The 24,883-nt window shown below is 37.0% G+C and overlaps 1 long non-coding RNA gene across 1 annotated transcript; it reads right to left on the bottom strand.

Annotated features, from left to right (window-relative positions):
• Window positions 1-10,777: 10,777 nt before the first annotated feature.
• LOC136856569 (uncharacterized) lies at window positions 10,778-16,423 on the bottom strand. Its single transcript, XR_010858405.1, has 2 exons — window positions 16,105-16,423; window positions 10,778-13,309 (listed from the first exon to the last, which is right to left on the bottom strand). It is a non-coding gene; the product is annotated as an uncharacterized lncRNA (long non-coding RNA).
• Between the last annotated feature and the right edge of the window lie 8,460 nt (window positions 16,424-24,883).

Below are 24,883 nucleotides of genomic sequence, written 5' to 3'. Positions count from 1 at the left end.
AGATAAACGTAATACACTCGAACCTCTTAAAACCGGCATTCTGTGGTCGAGGAACTCCCATGGTTCCGCTTGATACTGAACCAGCCGCCATTAGTTTGTTGGGCAGCCACAAGAACGGTGCCACATATTGTTAACAAATTCCCAACAGCAAAAATTATGCCATATCTCGTTTGATTTTATGAAAATAATTGTTAGTAATGAAAATATGTGACATCAAATATATTTTAGATATTAACTTGAAATGAATAAATATATTTTTAAAAAATTCCACTTGAGAAGGCTCTACTAAGTCAGAACTTATAATCAAAACAATGAGACACTTGGCACGCACGAATCCTTACTCTTAGAGTGCTTGAAAGACATGGGTTTTGATCAATTCTTTTATATAGCTGTATGTTTACCCACTCGATATGCCACCCATGAGATCAGATGATGCTAGAGGTAAGAAGAGCAAGTATAAATCTTTATCTATACAAGAAAATGTTTCTATCCTTCCCTTCCTGTTAGCAAATGTCTAGTGTTAATTTTCCTAGATAGCGGTGTGCTTTGTTTAGTTTTTGACAGCAAAGTGTCAAATGCGCTGAGCTATCGCCAAAATTCATTCTTTATTTTTGTCATTTTATTGCCCTCTACAATCAAAATAAATGTGGAAGATACTAATAGCAATAATTATGAAGATAGTAAATTTAGGAGATGAAAGTCACATAATATTCTGCAGATTCTGAGAAAGGTTAAGTAGGCGAACTACGGTTAGATTAACTTGGGGCTGTTGACTAAATATGTTAAATAAAGTACACTATTTTAAACAAAATTATACAGTATGAAGTCATAAAATGATAAGTGAAAATATATGGGTAATAAAATGATGAAAAGTGGTGTCAGAACTGAGCCATGTAGTAGGTTAAGTTGGCAACTAGGCTATTTGTGTGGGGAATTAACTAGGCCTGGCCCCAATGTTCCCAGACTTAAGAGGTTGGAATGTACTAGGTTAAGTGAGAACATTTTAAGAAATATCCTATTATTAGCCTAAGGGGTAGTTTAGACCAAATAACCTAAGGTTAGACATAAACAGTAACTTAGGCTAGATTAAATGTAACCTAGTTTTTACAGCTCAGTAGCCTATTTATAAAGCTACATATTAGTGGAGTCTTATGTAGCCTTTATCCTTAAAGGTGATATAAACCTAGACCAGGCAGTGGCCTAACTAGATGAACCCACAAGGTGCTGCACATCGCTATAATCGATCCTTTATATGTTGTGTTAGGACGATGACTATGTTATCGACACTTTAGTTTCAAATATCGCGGTAAATTTAGTCCCTCCCCATAGCTCTGTTTGAGTGACGTCAGCAGTCTCACAAGCCATTCAGCTCACTCTTGAACATAAAAGATGGCAGATTTCTCTTCATCATAGGTATCAAAATAGTAAAATTGTACACCTTTTGTCAGCCCGGGGGGGCGGGACCAGGGAGGCTTTTGTATCCTGAAGTTGAGCAACTGTCAAAGATTTTTGATAAATCTTTCTTTATTTTGTAAATTTTGGAGATAATGGCCTTTGATGATGATGCTTATTCATTTTCATCAAATAGTGATATCGAGATAGATAATTACAATGACAGTGATGATAATAATATTGGTTTTAAAGTTAGTCTGCATATGACAGTTAACATATGCACACATATACATCCATTCAACCAGTTAATAACTGTTGTATATTTTTGTACTTTTATAGGTGTTTCTTGAATATCTAAGGAGTAATATTGTCATGAAAAAATTTGAAACTGTCTCAGATATACTTAATGAAGCATTCCAAAAGTAAAAAGTGAGTTTTGAAATAATGTTTACTTTCCAAAAAATTTCTTTTTTAATATCAGTTTTTAAAAGTATCTTATATTTTATTTTTTACTATTAATCTGCAACACAAGGCAATTATAACCATGTATAACATTAGGTGATAAGTTACAAAATGAGCAAGAAAATATTGGTTCCATCACTGAAGTTGCAAATACATAATATTGCCGTCATCCTTAAGTAGCATCCCCCTAGCGTCTCTTGGGTTAAATAGGAATCCCTTTACGGAATATCCCATTATTAGCCTAAACCAAAGCCAATATATACAAGCCATGTCACTTCCAGGACGCCATGTTTGTTTACATTTAGGGCAAGGTGCACAGCGCTCCAAATGGCCTCGGGGCATAACTATCAGCTTGGTGGGTGATGGCAAAGCCTATAAATACTTTTTTGGTGAGGTAGGCTCTGACACAGCTTAATTTTCCCAAATTAGTGCAACTTGCTTGACAATGCCAGCTTACTATTCAGCCTATGGCTGTGACGAAAAGGTGTTTGAAAAGCAGGTCCCCAGTTTGTTTGTCAGCAGCAACATCCTGTCTCAACTGCTGGACAAAGTTGAGAAGCAGGTACAGTACCTTCCAGACAGGTTGTGTCCTGTCCAGCTCATCAAGATGGAAGTCTCCTGAATTCCATCACCAGCTCTATCTTCGCTGCAGGCTCTACTACTATTTCAAATTCGAGACCAGAAAAATGCTTACTCAAAGCAACAAAATGAACAGAAAAGCAAAGATACTTCAACATTTATAGTGTGCCCATGTACTTGTGACTGTTTATATTGTACATAATGTATTTTTTTTAATTACCATAGTTACGTGGGTTTATTTATGTATGATCATAATTTCAGTCAACACTGGATGTATACATTAATTAATTATAAATTTATTGAGATCTGTCCATTCTATTTCATAATCTCCAGGTAGCCTTCAGGTGTAAATTTCAACAGGCCTTCCTAATATGGTTCATAGTATGTCCTACATATTGCATTATATTTACATGTGTCATCAGTGTCTGTGTTATAGTAGATAATGCCATAGTGCATCTGCCTTGCAATAGACCTTTATTTTTTTAAATATTTGTATCTACTGGGCAAGTCATTGTATTATTTTCTATGTAATTGTAAATAATTGATTGTACAAAAATGGCAAAAGAATAACTATTGTATGTAATTATATGAAACAATGTTGGATGTGGTGTAAGTAATAGTGTACAGTATTCTACATTATTGTTGTATATATATAATATATAATTTAATGAAATACTGCAGTTTTTCAGTAATAGTTAAAAAAGCCAAGAATGCTGAATTTATCTTAGAAAGTAATGATATAAAATTGTATTTAAGTAAGGGTTGAAGGTCTGACCCATTTCTGTGGACATAATTTTGACAGGAGCAAGCTGTCAGCTGAGGAGGTTGACTGCCACAACATGATGTCATATGAACTGCCTACATAGCTGTTTAAATAAATGTCACTGATATTGCACACGTGCATATTTTCATTAATATTGCAGTGTGTGTGTGTTGAAAGAGCAACAGTACTTTGACTGTGAATGCTCTAGGCCAGGAAAATGCAGTACGGGTGATGGTGAGGCTGCCAAACTGTCCCTGTCATGCATTCAAGTATCGTCTGTTCCACACTAAAGTACAGTAAAGTAATGTATGGTTGTCCTTTCAGGCCATCTTAACATCAAAAATATGTATACTGTATCAGTTAACTCTGCTGTCCACAGTGCTCTAAGCAGAGCCTGTATATATTGGCTTTGTTCTAAGCTAATATTTGTGCCCCATGTTTGGAGCACTGTGCACCTTGCATTAAATGTAAACAAACATGGCATCCTATTATAATCCATTGGGAAGCCTAGAGGTGACGTGGCTCATATATAAAAGCTCTGCCTAAACAGTAGTTTAGATTAAATAAAGCAGTGGCCAAATATTAGATAAAAGTGTAATCTCGGCCAGATAAAACAGTAAACTAGATTATAACAGGATTTTTTCCAGTGTAGTTTTTATCCTTTTGCATGATTTAAATAAGCCTAAACTAAGCAGTGGCCTAGAATAGGTATAGCAAGAACCTTCTAAGAAATCCTCTATTCTTAGCCTAACGTAGATTATGCTAAAAACATTAACCTAAACCATATAAAACAATAGCCTGGGTTAGATAAACAAATTAGTTTATAGCAGCTAGTCTGAATGGCATGACATTCAAAAAATAAAATTTCACATAGCCCTTGCAAAAGGCCTAACAGTGTATAGTAATACTGGACAGCTATATATTGTGCCAAAATTAACCTAAATCTTAGTCTAATATAAATATTCAACACATATAACAATTTGGTACAGTATATAAAATATTACAGCTACACACTTGTAATCAAATGTACTATCTATATATGGATTACAGACAATTAGTACTAACTATAATAAAAACTTCTTTTATATCACTACAGGGCCACCATTATGCAGGACCCTCAGCTCAAGTGTTCCACAACAAACTGCTCAGTTCATTTTTTGCCAGTGGGCACAGCCCATACCACCTGCCATGAGCAAAGTCCTTGCAAAAACTAGGAAAATTTGGTTAGTCACCAGATGTGTGCAAAATTTGTAGTATGCTCTTGTCTTGATGGGTCCTAGGGTTCAGTAGGGGTGAGGAAGGGGAAGACTATATCTTTCCAGCAGATATTTAACCCTTTTTTCAGAACAAGATCTATGTTTGGGCCAAAACCCAGTAACATCAATCCCCAGTACCTCCCAGGTTAACCACGCGGAGGACGTAGAGGAATCTTTAGGTGGGGGGTGACATCCCTACTAATGAACATGAAGTGGACACAGACACTGAAATGGCCCTGCTTAACCCAGAAGGATCAGGGACACAAATTTCAGCTAATGATGGGAGAAACTTTCCTGAAGGAAACCCCATGCAGCTATCAGATGCTGAAGAGGACCTTTCCCCCAAAAAGGGAAACTACGATCCACCTAACTCCAACTGAAATGACCACATTCTCAGAGGGGGTATACTGTACAGGCAGTCCCCGCTTGCCAGCGGCATTGGTCAATGGCGATCCGATTTATGGCTGATCCCCGGTTAGCGGCACCAATCTCCACTTATCGGTGGCATCAATCTCCGGTTAGCGGCGCCGATATCCGATTAATGGTGCCGTTTAGCAGGTTATTAAGTGTTGTTATCGCCGATTTTTGGTTAGTGGCACTCAGCCGGGAACAGAACCCCCACCATTAACCGGGGACTGCCTGTAGTAGCTCACCCAGGACTTCTGCCCCTTGGTTGACAGGCAGTTACAGTTCAGTTGTTTTAGCTCAGTAAGATTGTGCAAGCTCCCCCAAAAAGGGTACACAGTTTGCGTCATTTGATCAATTCCGTAAGGAAATTATGAGTAACATCAAAGATGTCCTTGCCACAGAACAGCAATATATAAAGGACATGATTACATAATTCCAAAAAGAAAAGTAGGTCAGTCCTGTACTACCAAGGCTATCAGTACAGCATCCTGTAACCGAAAAGTGAGAGTGGATATAGACTCTGCCCAAACAAGGTCTGATGCTAGAATTCTGACTGGAAACAACAAAATGACCAGTTTGGACTTCAAAACTTCGGATCAAAAGATAATAGGAGCTCCAGTATTCACCCCTGATGATACTGATACTCCTTGGTGAGATGCCTTAATGTGCATTTTCTCTCCTGATGGTAAGTATCTAATTAATGAGAGAAAAAACAATATTTAAGTTGTACATGTAGAATTTAGAGACAGAGCAGCATTCCCTAATACAGAATGGCATCTGGTACCACCTTCAGCAGACACTGAGAAACCACTAAAAGAAAGACCCAAATTGCTCACCGAGTAGCCTCCCAGCCTTCTGTCCCTTCACTTTTAAAATAATTAATCATTTGAAGGGAGATTTTCAAAATTTTGTAGTGATTAGAAAATGAGAGGCAATGGCAGAATTAAAGCCATTTTCCACGGTCATCCCAGTTTCAAATAATTCCACCAAGAATGGGGAACGCTTCAACTCCCTTTTGAAAGGAAAAAGCTCCCTCTGGATATAGTTACTCAGCAGTTTGGGACCCCACTGAGAAGAATCTCAGAGGGGACAGAATTTCATGCTAGGATCCGCCTCCTTAGTATTATAACCTTTACCACCTTGCTGGAAGTTGCCACCAAAAGGTCTCCTAGGAGATTTCAGAATAATTTTTGCTGTTGTGGCCAAAACTCTTATGAGAACCCTGTGGGAAGCACTCTCAAGATTTTCCAGAATGGTACATAAAAGCACAAACGGAAACGTTGGAGGGCTCCAATAAGTTACTCCCCAATGTGACTTCAATTTGACATTCTAACCCTTTCTTTAAGGACCTGTTTGAGGAGTGTGTTGTGGCTCAATGAGCAAACCCGCCGTTTTCAGAATTGTAGTGTAGGCTCTCCTGAGAAAAGGGGAATTCTGGAAACAAACAATCTGAAACTTCCCTTTACCCAACCTAAAAATGGCTTGCTATGACCAAAAATCATATGAGCCTTCAGTCACCCCCAAAAGCTTTCCTTAAAAACAAGTAGGTCGTCAGAAGGGACAACTCCCTACAAAGGGACAACAGCAAGGACATCCTTCTCACAAGGTCCAAAGACACTCGAACAAGGGAAAGGGAAAAGCAAAGCCTGGAATACCTACCAAGGGCAAAGGCAGAATAAAAGCTGGATTCCAATAGGAATTGTATGGTCATGGGGTCAGCTTCAATGACACCACAGGCAATGGATGTCTTCCCCTTGAGGACATAGCATTATTTTCAACAGGTTGGGGTGGAAATGGTCTTATTCCCGCCTCCTTTAAAGGGGTTCCTCTGAAAACCAGATCCCTCTCTGGAAGATTACATGGAGAAAGCCCTGTTATAAAGGGAGCCACAGAGAACCATACGTATATTCACCACCAAGCACATCTCTTCATTGTCCCCAAAAAGGATTCTTCCGAACGACAAGTGGTCCTCGACCTATCAACAATGAACAAGCACATTGTTTGCCAAAAGTTTTGGATGACTACCATTGCCCAACTATACTCAATTGTTCCACAAAGGACCTGGACAGTTTCTATAGATCTGAAAGATGCATCTTGGCACGTCCCTATCACCGTTCCCTTCCGCCCCTTCCTAGGGTTCCAGATAGGGAAGGATACGCACAGGTTCAAAGTCATACCCTTTGGGCTAAACATTGCCTCAAGGATTTTTACAAAATTAGCAACAGTAGTTGTTCAAAAACTCAGACGAAGGAATACAACTAACAGCCTACCTAGACGATTGGTTAATCTGGGGACCCACAAGAAAATTGTTTGAGAATTCTAAGAGCAGTGGTCAACAGGCTCCGGTTGAAAAGTTTTCTAAAAAATTGGAAAAAATCCCGCCTCACACCCAGCAGATGTTTTCAGTGGCTGGGACTGAATACTCAAAACAGGATACGGAAAGACCTCAAAAGGTTCCTTGTACAGCCCAGTTTCCAGACGGCAATTAGAATGTAAGGTGGGCCTGCTGCAGTTCGCATCAGTAATAGATCCAATACTCACATTGCAACTAAAAAATGTGAACAAAGTCTGGCTATTGCATGCAATAAAAAAGATGAGAGACTGATCTCATCAAAAGAATAAGAAAGTTGAGAAGATACTTTGGCCTTGGACCCAGATGGAATCTCTGGCAAAACAGGTCACCCTGACTCCTCTGTGTGTACGGATGATGATATGTACAGATGCCTCGTTGATAGGTTGGGGAGGACATTGGGAGGATCATCAGGTGGCAGGGAGGTGGTCAGTTACTCTGTGGAATTGTCCTATCAATTCCTGGAGCTGATGGCTGTCTTTTTCTCTCAAAAAACTCAAACCTTCAAAAGACACATATTTTGTTGGTTCTAGACAACATGACTGTAATGTGTACAGAAATGGCCTGCATCAAGAGGTCAGGATCACGTTTACTCCTCTCAAGATGGTAATGTTATCCATCCTTTAGATGGCGCAAGCAAGGAAGTGGCACTTGTCTGCAATTCACCTCACAGGGTCTCTCAAAGTAACGGCAGACTCTCTATCAAGGAAAAAGACAGCCTCAACAGAGTGGATGTTGGACAACCACTTTTTCAGACAACAGCCAACATGCTTCCACTACTGGAAGTGGACCTGTTTGCCACATACAAGAATCACAAACTTCCAGTGTATGTGTCTCCAAACTTGGACAACCAAGCAACTGCAAGAGATGCCTTCCTCCATGACTAGAAGAAATGGGAGACAATACTGCATACCTTTTTCTTCCATTGTCCCAAATTTTGAAGATTTTTAGCAAGCTTCTAACCTTCAAAGGAACAGCTTATTTAATATCCCAAACTGGCCTAACAGGCATTGGTTACTATTACTCCCACAATGGTAGAAGAGATCAATTTCACTACTGTCAGCTGTTCTATCCCAGACAGTAGGAGGGAAAGTCGTCTACACATCCTCCTTTCTGAGCTGAGACCTCTATGGAAACACTTTTAAATTTTCTCATATACTTTTGTGAAGATAAAGTCTTGTTGTTACAACAGTCTTGGCATTCAAGGTAGCATTAATGGAACCCTTGCTTTACAGATTCAGTGTTGAATCTAGTACAGAAATTGTCACTTCCCTTCTCCGGTCTATTGCATTACAAAGACCCACTCCCAATTACTTGGTCCTTGAATAAGGTGCTTAGACTTCTGTCAACCCCTAAATTCAGCAGACCAATACAATCACAAATCACATGCTGCAAAAGGCAGTCTTCTTGATTGCTTTAGCATCAGGAGCTTGCATTAGTGAACTGGGCTTTCTTAGACAGGGACAATAATCATGCAAACAGCTGACCATCAGTTATTATTGTCCCCTGGCCCATCATTCCTGGCCAAGAATGAGAAGTCTTTAAGAAGGAAACCTCCTATTTTGATAAGAAAACTCAATTTAACAGACAAAACATTATTCCCGGTTGAAGCACTTAAGGTTTACCTAGAGGTCACAGCAAACATCCCAGAAGGTCCAATTTTCTTACACCCTAGCTCAAACAAACCACTCTCTCTACAAGGGCTGAGAATAATTTTAGTGTCCCTCACTAAAAAGGCAAATCCACACTTTCTTTCCTAGGTCACATGATATTAGTAAAGTAAGTACGTCATTGGGCTTCTTTAGAAATGTTTCCTTCGAGGAAGTCTCCAAATGTACAGAGTGGTCATCAGAGACAGTATTCTTAAAACGTCATTGGCATGAGCTCGAACAAATTCGACTACACTGTGTATCAGTAGGTGGTATGGTTCGTCCTGACCCCATAGGCGCTACATGGGAAAAGCAGGGGTCTTCCTAACTGTCGCTGGGGGAGGTGTGACAATACCGCAACCAAACCCAGCATGCTTGGGTAAGTCACTGTAGAACTATATCCTAAAACATAAGCTCATGTTTAGTTTTTGTTCTTTGTTACCAAAACCAAAGGGGTATTTGGAATAAATAATGGGGCTTGAAACTTGTGGTTTGACCTGGGATCAGAAAAATTTTTTCTTTGAGTTGTTGGGATTAAAATTTGAGAGCTTAAGCATTTTTGTCACATGTCAATTTCTTTTTAATGCTTCTTGAGGACGAAACAAGCAACTACACTATCAAAAAACAGCTTTTGACGTAGGAAAAACCTACTTTTGGTAGTCGCTGTTAGTCATCAAAACCCTCCCACTTCCCTGATGAAAAGGCATGGGATTTGGGTGAGGGATCATCCTGCATTGACTAACATAAAATAATGGTTTCTTGGTCTCCGTGCCAGTCTGTTGTCGACAATATGGTGGACTGCTCATGCACATTTATCACTTCCTCTTTTTGCAGGTTTGGCAAAGAAAGAACCTGGGTACAGCTTCGCTGTAAGGCAGCCCTGTAATGTTTCATTGGGGCCCTTTCTCCTAAAAATAAATAAGCTCTAGAGCCCTCAGCAGGAAAGATTTTATCTTTCAATAATTACAAGTAAAAAAGCTCAGATGTTGTATGTTAATGATCCCAGTTAACCAATAATAAGTAATTATTTATGTTTGTACATTATAATAATAAGACATTTGCATCTATACCTACTTTTGTTTTGAACCATTCTTATTTTGAGACCAATTTAAATAAAATCAGAATCTTTCTATCTTTATCAGATAATCTAGTATTGGTCACCATGAAATAGGTTAGGTGGCCCTCCACCAACATGGAAAATAGGTTGCACACCCCTAACTCCCTCTTATCTTTCAGTCCATTACATACTCACATGTTGTAGTGTTTATCATTACAACAATACCAAGACCAACTAAAAGAGAATCTTTGATATTAGTTTGGTCACCATGTCAAAAGCCTGTTTTTACCAAAGATTGGTTTTTCCTATGTCAAAGCCTGTTTTTTTCTTTTCCCTTAATGACAATGTGGAATACATTTTGCTATATTCATCACAGTACATTCCTGTCATGACTATGCACTCAAGATTCTTGATCCTTCTTTTGCTAAAACTCTTTCTACCTACCGTAAGAAATTTAATTCTTTTTAGGATCTTCATATCACTGTCAAAACAGTAACCCACCTTTCAACTCCCCCAGCGCAAATGCAAACTGTAGGTATTTATGATTTCTCAGCAAGCTGACATGCAAGTTTTGCTTCTTCTTAAGTTTTCCATGGGGAATAGTTGCTTTTGTGGTCAAAACCCAGACCTTGAAGCTTTCAATATAAACTGCGTCTTAATCTTGAATACTGAGGTATTTGTCCCTTCATATGTAACTTTTCAAACCACTAGTCTGACCACTCCTCCTCCTCTGGCATCTAGATATCATCTGCCATCTAGTCAATATCTACTGTCTCTCTGGTGTAACTCATATGTAAGGGACTACTATTTTCATTCACAAAAAACATATGTAACACTGAAAAGAGGACTTCAAAAATACTATTTTATGGTCAAAGGAGATTTATTAAAAATCTAACAAGTTTGTAAATCTGCAATAAAATCAGGATAAGGAAAAAATATAAAAATTATTTTCTCTACGACCAGAAGGAATAACTGGATATTACTGTATATAAAATATTAGGCATCCTTTAATACAATGTATCACATTTTCATCCAAGTATATCACTCCCTATTGTTTTCACCATTAAGATGTTTCCTAGATCAAGGGTTGGCTTTAGAGGAAGAACAACACAGTCACTACAATTGATACTTTAACAGCTAAAACACTTCAACATCAGCAGTGCTTTGAACCACCTAAAATTCACTGTACCATTTAAGTCTATCTCGCATGCACTCTGGTGCTGCTTGGATTAGGGCCCTTCCTGTCCATTACCTACTCTTTCATGCCAACTATCCAATACACTGTACTTATTAGGTCTTCCTTTCCTTCTCCCTCTTAACATTTTTGACTGATACACTTCACCAACCTATCATCCCCCATTCTTTCCACATGATCAAACTATCTCAAAACACTATGAAACACCCTGTCACAATTGCTAACCTTTTTACCATTTCTTCCATGTACCTTTCTCAGTCTTTCAAATCTTCTTACATTGCAGTTAATTAGCAAACAGATCATCTCAACAGAGTCAACATTTTTTTATATGCATTCAATATCCAGACTTCACTTCCATAAAAGGGGAGCTAGCCTAACAATCACTTCAAACATTTCCACCTAAGGCCTCAAAAACATATATACTGCCACCTTTCTTGTTTCATCTGCTTTATTTTTCTCTTTGTTTCATAATATGAGTGCAATGTACGAAGCAGCACCCATTCTCCCAACAATGATTTTCACACACTGCAGAATGACAAAGATGACAGAAGAGGTGAATCAATGAATAGATGAAGTAAGGAAGGCAGCAAGATGTATGCAAAAATTTACGAAAATACCTACAACATCTATGGAAGCCAAAATGGGAAAGTATGAAGGAATTGCTAAGCCAACTTTCCTTTACAGAGGTGAAAAGAGGCTGTTAAATGTAAAAAGCAAAAAAAAAAAAAGGTAAAAATTAACATGAGCAGTCCATGTAGTATATGTGACATAAGAAAAAATAAAGAAGATGAGGTACTGTGCATGGAGATTACATTTGAAAATGGTAAAAAAAAAAGTTTATGCATTTGAAACGATGGATCAGTTAACAGTATTCTGAGGTGGCTAGGTCCACAGAAATACATGGATTATGAGAGGCAGGAGATAACTGTGTACAGTTTTTCAGAAGTGTCAGGAAGGAAAAGGGAAAGAAAAAGGTACTGAAGAGGAAGAGCATTAATATTCAGGAAGTTCAACAATGTATACAAGACGAGGGGAATGGCAGTGTTGGATGGTTTGATGATCTGTTGAGCCTTCTGTGTAGGTGTATGAAATCGCTTATGTTGTGGGTTTTTAAACAGGCAGTTCATCCACAATTTAGCAGTTATGTATGTGACAGACATGTTTTTTTCTGGAGCCACCACTGTTAGTGAAAATGGTTTAATGCTAAAAAAAAAGAAAAAAATATATACAGTATATTTCACATTTTGAAAAATGTTTACAAACAAAGCCCTCTTGCTTTGATACTCCTTAATTATAGTAATATTAATCAATACAATACACCTGTACTATATATCACAAAGTAGGAGTCCAATACACAGTTCCCCACGAAAAACTTAGCAGACTATTCCTGTCACACAACACAGCTTATGATAACATTATGCACAGTATATATATTTACACAACAATACTCAAATAAAATGTACTGCAAGCTACATCTTATCTCAAAAATTTTTTGTGCGTAACTTAAATGAAAAAATAATATCCATGCTAAAAAAATAAATACATATCTTTTACAACAAATACTACTTATCTATTATAATACATTACAGGAGTTAAAACTATTTTCTGATACATCTTAGCTCTTTACCATGTTTTACAGTAATTTACATGACTAGGTAGTTGGATCAAGTTCTAAATTATAAAGATGTTCCTCTTCTTCTCAGATGTGCTTGTAAAACTCTTAGTCTTACAATGGTGGAACAGATAGAAATCTGCAGGATGGACAAGGTTCTCTCAACGATACACAAAGAAGTCTTGGTAGTCAAGTTAAACTGTCCAACAAAACCAAAAGAGCAGCCTTCATAAATGTCTGGGATTTCAGCTCATAAGCTTGAGCCTTCAGAGGATCAGACTTAGTTCAATGGTAGGATTTTAGTTGGTTATAAAAAGTAGTTTAACCAGTCAAGTGAACTGCAAATCTTAGCTTTTAAAGGGCAGGCATAAAGGGTATGTTCTTGAGTTCACTAATTAGAGCAGTGACAAAACAAGCTAAAAATGATGAATGGCAATGGCATGATGTCATGTTCTGTACATCTGGAGAAGATGGTAGAACGTTTTTTGGGTGAAAGTAGTAACAGTTAAATATAAAGAAACTTGATTATGGGCTGGTTATATTAAAATAGGTAAAGCTGATCAAATTCAAACTTATAAACTTAACCCTCCAGTGGTGAAATCCCCAGGTGATGTTTGTATATGTGTATCTTACGCCTGGCAGCAGTGATAGTGCTATCCATCCATGTAATTTCTCAGCACACTCCACTGAGCTAATGCACAACTCCACTCAGTTACTTGCTGACCAGTGAGGAGTGTAGACACATGTTATTTGTGTCTGGGGTACACCCCACCACACCATTCACTGTGCCATTTATTGCAGGTATATTATTCTTATTATTTTTATTTTACTTATTTATCAATATATCTGAAAGGTTGATTATTTCTCACATAAAACTGTATAATATTGTCAATTGATCAAACATTTTTTTTGTTAGTCTATGGTTTTGAGTGACATAAAAGTGAGAAAATTATGTTCTTTCATTTCAGATTCAAATGGACAGACAAATGGAAAAATTGAGAGAAATGGTTGAGAGAGCTAGATTTAGAAGATACAGGATTATTTCTTGATGAAGAACCAGATGAAGAGGAATCTGTAAAGGAAGAAGAGGGTGGCTCAGGAAGAAGCAGTAGATGAAGAAGAAATAACAGATGAAGAGGGAAGAGCTGAAGCAGATGATGTGTTGCAGATTTCACCTGATGAAGATACAGATGAGTCTAATGATGAAGATGAGCAGCAGCCAACCAGGTATACAGAAAAACAGTTTATTGGCAAAAACAAAACTCTCTGGAAAGAAGTTCCTCCACACCGTCAACGCGTACACGTGCACATAACATATACCAGGGTTCACCAGGACCGAAAACCAAGACATGCTGCTGTAAAGGACTGCTGGTCTTTGTTTGTCACACAAGAACTTCTGAATGAATTAGTAGCTTGCACTAATATATCCATTGACAGTAAACAAGGAAAATATAAAGATCAGTCAAAAGAGAAACGTACTGATGAAAGGGAGATCTGCAATAGGACTGATTTATCTGTTAGGAGTTTTTAGAGCTAACCGAATGAATATTGAAGATGCTTGGGCAAGATGGTACAGGAATTGAGATTTTTCCGACAACTATGTCTCTGCAGCGATTTCGTTTCCTGCTGAGGTCTATGAGGTTTGATGACATCATCACTCGGCTGAAAGAAGGCTAGAAGATAAGTTTGCAGCTTTAGGAAGTTCTTTGAGAAATTTGTTGATAATTGTATCTCCAATTATAATATCTCAGAGTATGATGAAATGTTGGCTGCCTTTAGAGGAAAGTGTCCATTTAGGGTGTACATGCCAAGCAAGCCAGCAAAATATGGCATAAAAATATTTATTTTGGCAGATGCTAAAACTTTCTATGTGTCACGTATGGAGGTCTACTTGGGGAAGCAACCAGAAGGCCCTTTTGTAATAGATAATTCAGGAGCAGCAGTGGTAAAACGGTTGGTGTCTCATATAAATGGGTCTGGAAGAAATATTACGATGGATAATTGGTTTACCAGTTACGGACTTGCAGTTGATCTCGTGAAGAATTATAGATTAACATTAGTTGGCACTCTGAGGAAGAATAAGGCAGAACTTCCCCCTCAGTTTATTGCCACAAGAGCTGAATACACAAGCTTGTTTGGTTTCCAGAAGGATGTTACACTGACCTCATATGTTCCCAAGAAAGGTAAAAATGTTGTCCTACTGAGCACAATGCATCATGATGCTGCAATTGATGAAAGCACAAAAGAAAAAAGGAAGCCAGAGATTATAACCTTTATAACAGTACTAAAGGAGGGTAGATACTGTGGATCAGTTGTGTTCCATCTACAATGTTTCCAGAAATACTTTCGAGTTGGCCAGTTACAGTTTTCTACACCATACTCAATGTTGCAGGAATAAATGCATACAATATATTCATGGCTAACTCTCAAACAGCTATCAGGCGCCGAAAGTTTCTGAAGGAATTGGGACTCAAGTTGGTGGAGGACCACATTCAGCATCGTAAGACAAACCCACATTTGAGGAAAGACTTGAAAAGGAAGATCCAACATTTCTCGGCATCTGGGAATTACCTCCAAAACGTCATCGTTAAGACTTCATTCAAAGATGCTCATTGTGCCCAAGGTCAAAAGATCGTAAGACAAGAAATTGCTGCCAGAAGTGTTATAAGCCTATCTGCTTGGAACATGCTATACACATTTGTGTTGACTGCTCTGCTCAGAGTGATGAGGATGATAGTGTAAACAATGAGGATGAGTAAACAGTAAATAGGAAACAAGCACTCCCCCCCCAAAAAAAAAGTTTTATTTTGTGTGACCTTCGTTTTCAAAGAATACTTGTTTGCTTTTGTTTTCATGGCAATGAATACATTAAAATATGTTGGTTTGTGTTATAAATGCATGGAAATACATTTATTAGAGCTGTAGAGTTACTGAATTATAACATGCTTCTCTGTGAGATTATCTTTAATTGTAATAAAAATTCATTACAATGTTATGTAACTAGCACTAATCATTATTGTGTTTATGACTGAATTTAATACCAAAGCAAAATGTATTAAATCATATTCACTTAATTTAAAACATTAAAAAGTTTAATCTGAAATACATTTATATTTGAGATGAGTAAATACATGGCAAAAGAAAATTGTAGGATAACTTTTATGCAAGCACATTTTCTACTTATGTTCTAATAAAATACATTGTACAAGGTGTTGTTCTTGAATAAATATATCAGAATATATTTTTTGTTAAATTTACTACCTCAGAACATACATAAAGTAATAAAAAGTAATAAAAATGGCTAAAACTTTGAGTGGGGTTCACCATACCCCACCGCACCAACCGTGAAAAATACTGAACCGCACTACTGGAGGGTTAAACTGAAATCATGCTGTCATGTTCACCACTGTTTCAAGCATATCTGTGTTCTATAAGCACTGGTACTGCATAGTTACTGACACTCTACCCATTGTACTTACTAATAACTACATTTTCCTGCCATATAAGACACACCTACAGTTTGTCAAGATTTCACAAAAATTACAAACCAACATTTTCCCTGAACGTCATAGACCTCCCCTCAATCAGACTTTGGCCGAAGACTGTACATATATACATATTGTAAATATGTATATATTTACAATATCCTCCTGGCAGGTTCATATAGTTGGTTTGATTGATAATAGCAGATTCCAGCATCTTCCTTTTGTATGGACAGCTACTTTTTAAAACCAGCTCTGCCGCACTCCAGTTTATGGTATGGCCTTTATCCCTAATATTTAGGAAAATTCCTGAACTCTCTGAAGCATATCACACTGATCTTTTGTGGTCTGTTAATTTTTAAGAGACAGACCTACCTGTTTCCCACACGTAAATCTCATTACAATTGGTGCATGGTATCTTGTAAATCCGGCTTCTGCCACTTTTTTATCTTGTAAACTCTGGCTTCTGCCACTCTTTTATTTAAGTATACATTAGTGAGCAAGCTCCCGATGGATTTGGAAAATAAAAAGTATTAGACCTGAAGGGTTCTGCGGCTTTTTGAAATATGCTCACTGGACTCGTCACCAAACGGGAGTTAATGAGACCCAAAACACCTGGGAATAGCTTAATTTCCATCTTTCCTAGGTCAGTGGTCATAGGCACACCAACAGCGACTTACTGCCCCACCTACAAATGCTTTTATATATATACTCCAGTGACACATCATCTGTCCATACTCTACCAGTAAACAAGGGCACAGAAGGAAGTGCCTAAAATATATGGTTGCAATCTTCAAATAGTGTTTTATGGGCCTTTTATCTTCATATATATATATATATATATATATATATATATATATATATATATATATATATATATATATATATATATATATATATATATATATATATATATATATATATATATAAATAAAATCACGAAGAAACGAAACATGGAGTGCTGCGAGGCCTTTCTCAACACTTCCTTTACTTTAGCAGACTAGTGTCGAAGGTCTCGCAGCACTCCAGTGTTTCCACCTTTATATATTATATTTTATCTTTATTTATATATTCATCACGTTCCATATTTTCATGATTCAGTTATACATATATATATATATATATATATATATATATATATATATAACATATATACATTATTTATATATATATATATATATATATATATATATATATATATATATATATATATATATATATATATATATATATATATATATATATATATATATATATAACTAAATTATTTACTTATTTATATATATATATATATATATATATATATATATATATATATATATATATATAGAGGGGTTTAAGTTATATATATATTCTCACGAGTTTAACTCACCACCTATTCGCAGATTCTCTGTGGAATGTATATACACATTACTCATGGAAAATTCACCCATTTTTCACTAAGAAATATTCACTAATTACTGTATTTTCATATAATTTTCATGACTAAATGCACTTTTTGTGATAAAACTATTAAAATACTCAGGTATAAGCATTTTTAGAGGGGTTTTAAGTATTTGCAGAGTTTAGCTATTCAGGGGGGGTATGCATCCCCTGTGAATACAGGGGTTTACTGTACATATAATTATATATATACATTATATATATATATATATATATATATATATATATATATATATATATATATATATATATATATATATATATATATACTGTATAATTATATATGTAATATATATATTATTACATTCTGAGGCCGGCTGGAAGAATGAAAATGGATTTTTAATTGAAGGACAACACCAAGCGCTCAGAATGTAAGTGATAAATGCAATGAATAAACTGACTTACCTTGATATCACATCTAGGTAAACAGATAAGGGGAGGTTGCCTTGGTAAATTATAATCAGTGAATGCTTTAAACTAAATTTATTTACAAATGAAGCAATCAGGAAATTAATATTTAAGGGCTTACTGAGTAGCAAGCAAGCACATACAAGGTGCAATAAAAGCTAGGCATTGCATAGCAAATCACTGAATCTGAAAAGGCTACTGCCCTGAAATGGTTCGATGCTCTAATGACTTTAATGTGGACTGGTTAAAAGAGTTTTGGTTGTTAACGCAACTGGATTCCTAAGGGGGGAACTGTCTAGTGACCCGGGACTGCGTAATCAGACAACTCTTGCACATGGCAGAATGGCAGTTAACGTCTCAGCTATTTTGGTTCACAAGGCAGGGGCAGACTACTCAAAGAGTAGATAACAGGATTCTGGAAGAGAATTCCAAGTTGGCATTCAAATCCAATGATTTTCTCTCACATGAAATTACTTATGCACGATGGAGGAATTGATCAATTAGATTTAACTAACACGTGGTAACACTATGGTGGGAATGATCTAATTATCACTGAACCAATTTAATTTGAGCTTGGGACAAGTCATGAGGGGCAAATGGGCTTGCTAGGTCTGATTGGACAAAGGGGCTTTGTTTAGGAGAATGAAAAGTTGGAAATACTGAAAATGGAGAGAAATCCATGAGGAGAGACAGATACTGGCATTAGACTGAGTGCTTCCAGACGTACCTTATTCCTTCTGTGAATTGAGATCATTGCAAAAGATGAATTTCAGCCGCAGGAGTCTCACGATCCATGCCAACTTAAAGAGAAGAAAGGCCGCACCAACTTGATGCTTTGGCGGTCTGTGACAGAGTGCGTGTCAGCAGACAGGGTGCCATGCGTCTCATTTGATTTCTTTTTGGGGTTGGGCACAGGACACAGGTTGATCTGAAAGCAGTCAACAGCCAGCCAAAGGTCGTAGGGAGATAGGTCTTATAGCTAAGTCTTGTAAGGGTCAGCATAGCAGCCCACTTTTGGCCCTAAATGGTCCTTTTGTCCCTAATGGCTTTCTAACCCCCCAAACGTCGTACGATGCTTGGGCTAAGAGGTTGGTATGTTTTTCCCCAAATGAGGTGATATGGCCTACATAAGTTCACCCCCCTTTAATGGCATTTCCTCCAGCCGCCATTAAATTTGATTGCCTAGCTAATGGGCTGAAGGAACGAATGGAATGGATATATATATATATATATATATATATATATATATATATATATATATATATATATATATATATATATATATATATATAATTTATATATAATATATATAATTATATATATAAATATATACAGTACACATGGAAAGTTAAGCCACACCCCTGAAAAAATGCAATTTTTAGGATTAGTCATTGAAAAAGTATGATTTGGAGCTCTTATCCCCTCACTAATACTTGTTTGTGTTGTCCTGGTGCTTGATGACTTCTCTAAGCTGCTTGGGAACACTGTCTGCAAGATTTTGGAGGGTCTCTGGCTCCAATGACTCCCAAACCTCCCTGATGGCTACTTCGAGCTTTGGGAGAGAAGAGGTATCCCGGGTCGGGAGTTGCCTCTTAATGATGCTCCAAAAGTTCTCAATGTGATTTAAATCAGGCGAGGACCCTGGCCAGTCACTAAAAAAGGCCATGTCACAGTCTTTTAACCAATTGACCACTAGTTTAGCGGTGTGGCACGGTGCTCCATCCTGCATGAAAAAACTGGTGCCACTGTTTTCAAAAGATTCCTCTAAGTGATCCCCAAAAGCTGGAAGTAGTTAAACCTGTTCATATACTCATTCTTGGGGAGGAACACTAACTTCCCAACACCATCATACCCAAAAGAAGCCCATACCATCAGGGTAGGTGGGTGCTTTACCGTCTTGGAGGTGTACTGGGGGAGGTGGGGATCGGAGCCATACGGATGGTATACCCTCTTAGCACCACTACCTGTCACACTGAACGTAGCTTCATCTGTCCACAACACCTCTCACCACTTAGTAGGCTCCCAGACCAAGTACTTTTTTGCAAAAGCAACCCTTCGTTGCTTTTGCTGAGCGGTCAGGAGCGTCTTCTTCATGAGCTTGTAGGACCGCAGCACGAGGTCGTCGTGGATACGTTCTTGCACCATCCTTATGGCCACATTTCCCAGCACGTGAGGGTTCTTATCCTTGATCTCAGGTGCTGTGAGAGAAGGATTCTTCTTTAGCTGACGGTGTATAAGCCTTAAGGTAGCAGGTTTGATCTTGTGGGGCCTCCCAGACCGGGATTTTGGGGTAGGAAGGGTGTTGGCGTCTCCCTCCTCGTACTGATGGATCCATTGATACACAGTACGCTTCGATAACCCCTTCTGCACATAAATTTCACGAACAGGGATACCTGATTTGTGAAGGTCAATGATTGAGGATATCTCTCTTCCGACAACCTTCCTGGACATCGGAGACAGACAACACAGCACAAAATGTGGAAAAAACCTTAAGGAACAGAGCGTGAAATAATGGCGGAAACAAAAAACAAATCAGTCACCAGCCACAGAACCACAGATGACTAATGGTTTTTTTATTGTTTGAAACGAGGGTTGCCAACTCATAGATTATCTCAAATGCAGTAGCTTAACTTTTAGCTGCCTTTCCTTTGGGGTTTATGGGTAAAAATGGCTGTCAAAATTATATATATAAAATTATAGCCACTCACTAAAAATGGCTTATTTTTCCATGTGTATATATATATATTATATATATATATATATATATATATATATATATATATATATATATATATATATATATATATATATATATATATATTCTTCTTTTTAACGTGCTTTTTTCCCATTAGTATGAGGTAAGCACGATGCCTTCTTTTGAAGGACTTTGATTTGGCTTTGGGGTAGACTGTAGTCTCGATCAGCTGCCCTGCCTGTCATCGCTTAGACCCCGGTAGCGTATGTACATGTATTGCACCAGTCACCAGCGCCCTTTCTCCCAGCAGCGAGTTGTTGCACAGTTAGGTCGACAGTCGAGACATGTGAGGTGTCTGTTATATTTTCAGGATATGTTGGAGTGGCTTTGTTTGTGTGTGTATTAGTCTGTAACACCCATTTGTTTTTTAAGCAAACCTATCCGTTGATTACATACATAATCCCAGGGTGTCTACACAGATAGCAAAGTGTCCGCCACGCTGACCGGTTGGCTGCGGATTTGAACCAGCGCCACAGACCTCTATGAAGTCCGAAGCTGCTGCTCTAGCTGACTTGGCCATCGAGGCTCTTAATTATATATATAGATATATATATAATTATATATAAATATATATAATTATATATATAAATATAATTATAAATACAGGCAGTCCCCGGTTATCAGCAGCCTCGGTTACTGGCGATCCGGTTTTACGGCGTTTGTCTAGCGACAATGATAACCAGGTTTTCGTCGCCGATAACCGGTTATCGGCGCTGACCACCTCTTATCGGCAGCGCTGATCACTGGTTATCGGCAACACTAACCAGTTATTGGCACCACTAACTGGTTATCGGCGCCACTAACCGGGGATCAGTGCTATTGTCGCCGATTTTCGGTTAGCGGCGATTATCGGTTGTCATCACGCCGTCGGGAATGGAACCCCGCCGATAACCAGGGACTGCCTGTACATATACAGTATATAATTATATATAATATATATACATACATACATATATATATATATATATATATATATATATATATATATATATATATATATATATATATATATATATATATATGTATATGTAGAATCTACTGGTCACTTTTCACCAGATACATATGTAATTGTATAGCCACAATGCCCTCTTAACTTTCTCGAATTCTTCGCAATTTTTTGGATATGCTTGTCACTACAAAGCCTTAAGACAAGTGCAAGAAATATGAAGAAATTCTGGTGTCTGGTAGTGGGAAACGAACCTGGGTCCCCTAATCAGAATGAGTACCATTGTTGACCATGGCCAATCTGCCACTGGTACCTCGTTCTGATTAGGGGACCCTGGTTCGTTTCCCTACTGACATCAGAATTTCTTCATATTTCTTGCATTTGGATTCAAGAGTTGCATTTGGATCTTAAGGTTTTGTAGTGACAAGAGTATCAAAAATCATATAAGAATTTGAGAATATATTAAGATATATATATTGTATATATATTATATATATATATATATATATATATATATATATATATATATATATATATATATATATATATATACAGTGAACCCCTGTGTTCGCGGGGATGGGTACCACACCCCCCCATGAATAGCTAAATTCTGCGAATACATAAAACCTATCTAAAAACACTTAGAACTGCCCATTTTGATAGTTTAAACACAAGAAAAACCCTGTACAAATGCTTATACCCGAGTATTTTAATAGTTTTATCACAAAAAGTGCATCTATTCATGAAAATGATCTGAAAATACAGTAATTAGTGAATATTTCTCAGTGAAAAATACCACAAATGGGCGAATTTTCCGCAAATAATGGGTAGATATGTTCCACAGAGAAACCACGCAGATGCATGAGTCCGTGAATCGTGGAGAACGCTGAATACGGGGGTTTACTGTATATATGTATATATATATATATATATATATATATATTATATATATATATATATATACACAGTGAACCCCCGTATTCGCGGGGGATGCGTCCCACACACCCCCGCGAATAGGTCAAATCTGCGAATGCTTAGAACCCCTCTAAAAACACTTAGAACTGCCCATTTTGATAGTTTAAACCAAGTAAACACATGTAAAAATGCTTATACCTGAGTATTTTAATAGTTTTATAACAAAAAGTGCATTTATTCATGAAAATTATATGAAAATACAGTAATTAGTGAATATTTCTCAGTGAAAAATACCGCGAATGGGCGAATTTTCCGCGAATGATGGCTAGAAATGTTCCACAGAGAAACCCGCGAATGCGCGAGTCCGCGAACCATGAGAACACGAATACGAGGGGTTTACTGTATAATATATATAATGTATATATGTATTTATACAGGCAGTCCCTGGGTAATGTTGGACTCCGCTTATGATGTTCCGACTTCACAATGCTCTTCAGATACATTCATGAAAAATTATTTCCCAGGTTACAACGCATGTTCCAGGTTGACGACGCTGACAACACCGATCCAACGTAAGAAATATGGCTCCAAAATGGTAGAATGATAAAAATTTGGAGGTTTTTTTATGAAAAACTCAATAAAAATGCAGATACGTTTTTTTCAAGACACCCAAAGGATTAAAAAGTAAGGTTTTCTCAAGATTTTTGACATTATTTTGGATGACGCCGATCCTAACGTAAGAAATATGCATCCAAAACAGCAGAATGGTCAAAATTTGGAATTTTTCATGAAAAACTCAATAAAAATGCAGGATACGTTGTTTTCAAGACACCCAAAGGAATAAAAGTAAGGTTTTCTTATGATTTTCAACGGTATTTCAGACAACACCAGTCCGACGCCAATCCAAACGGAAGACTATGGATCCAAAACGGCAGAATTGTCAAAATTTGGAGGTTTTTGATGAAAAACTCAATAAATAGGCAGGATACGTTGTTTTCAAGACATCCAAAGGATTAAAAGTATGTTTTCTTATGATTTTCGACGGTATTTTGGATGACGCCAGTCCGAATGGAAAAATATGGATCCAAAACAGCAGAATGGTAAAAATTTGAAGGTTTTTTGATGAAAAACTCAATAAATATCCAGGATACGTTGTTTTCAAGACAGTCAAAGGATTAAAAGTAAGGTTTCTTACAATTTTTGAGGGTATTTTGGACAAAGCCAGTCGAACACTGATCCGAACTAAAGAAATATGCATCCAAACCGGCATAATGGTTAAAATTTGGAGTTTTTTTTTTTTAAACTCAATAAAATTGCAGGATACGTTGTTTTCAAGACACCCAAAGGATTAAAAGTATGTTTTTCTTATGATTTTCGATGAAATTTCGGACGACGCAGATCTGAATGGAAGAAATAAAATTTACATTTCTAGAACTATATTCACTAATTACCGATTTTGATTTTATTGTCATGACTAAATAAATTATTTAGGTAAAAAAATTGACTTACTAATTTTAAAAAATTAATATTAAGGTAACCACAGCAAAGTATCAATAAATTTTATATTAAAATCCTGCAAAATCACACAACAGCTTACCAATGTGAACAATTCAGTTCAACCTCTCTCTCTCATGGAGCAATATTCACTAATTACTGATTTTTATTTTATTTCCATGACCAAATACATTTTTTCATAGTAAAAAAAATATTTAGTAATTTTCAAATATTAATATTAATGTATTCTCTCTTTCTCCGTAATAATTTATGAATATCACTCTTGATATTTAAGTAAGGCCAACTGCCCATATCTCTCTCTCTGTACTGTGCATCAAGGGCTTTGCATACACTACCAGGAGGGTGAGTAGTATTTGGTTTCTCTCTCTCTCTCAGATAAGGGAGAGAGAGAGGCAGTGGTGCAGCTTGCATTCCATCAGTAGGTGGGACCAAGATATTTTTTTGGGGGGGCCAAACAAAATTACACAAAACTAATGTACCCATTCTGTAATTAGCAAAATATACTTTTCTCAAATGTATATATCCATGTGAATGAAGGAAAATAATAGTATTAGTAATTAGTAAACCTATATTTGAAATTATAGAGCTCAATTTTCAACTCTTACTATATGCAAATGTATCAAATAGTGTAATGTAAATTTCCTCACAACCTTATATTCACCACTAGCCTAACTTCTATTATCAAGTTTTAATTTT

This window comes from Macrobrachium rosenbergii, chromosome 36, assembly GCF_040412425.1.
Source record: "Macrobrachium rosenbergii isolate ZJJX-2024 chromosome 36, ASM4041242v1, whole genome shotgun sequence".
Lineage (NCBI taxonomy): Eukaryota > Metazoa > Arthropoda > Malacostraca > Decapoda > Palaemonidae > Macrobrachium > Macrobrachium rosenbergii.
This window is presented reverse-complemented; position numbering and strand designations above follow the sequence as displayed.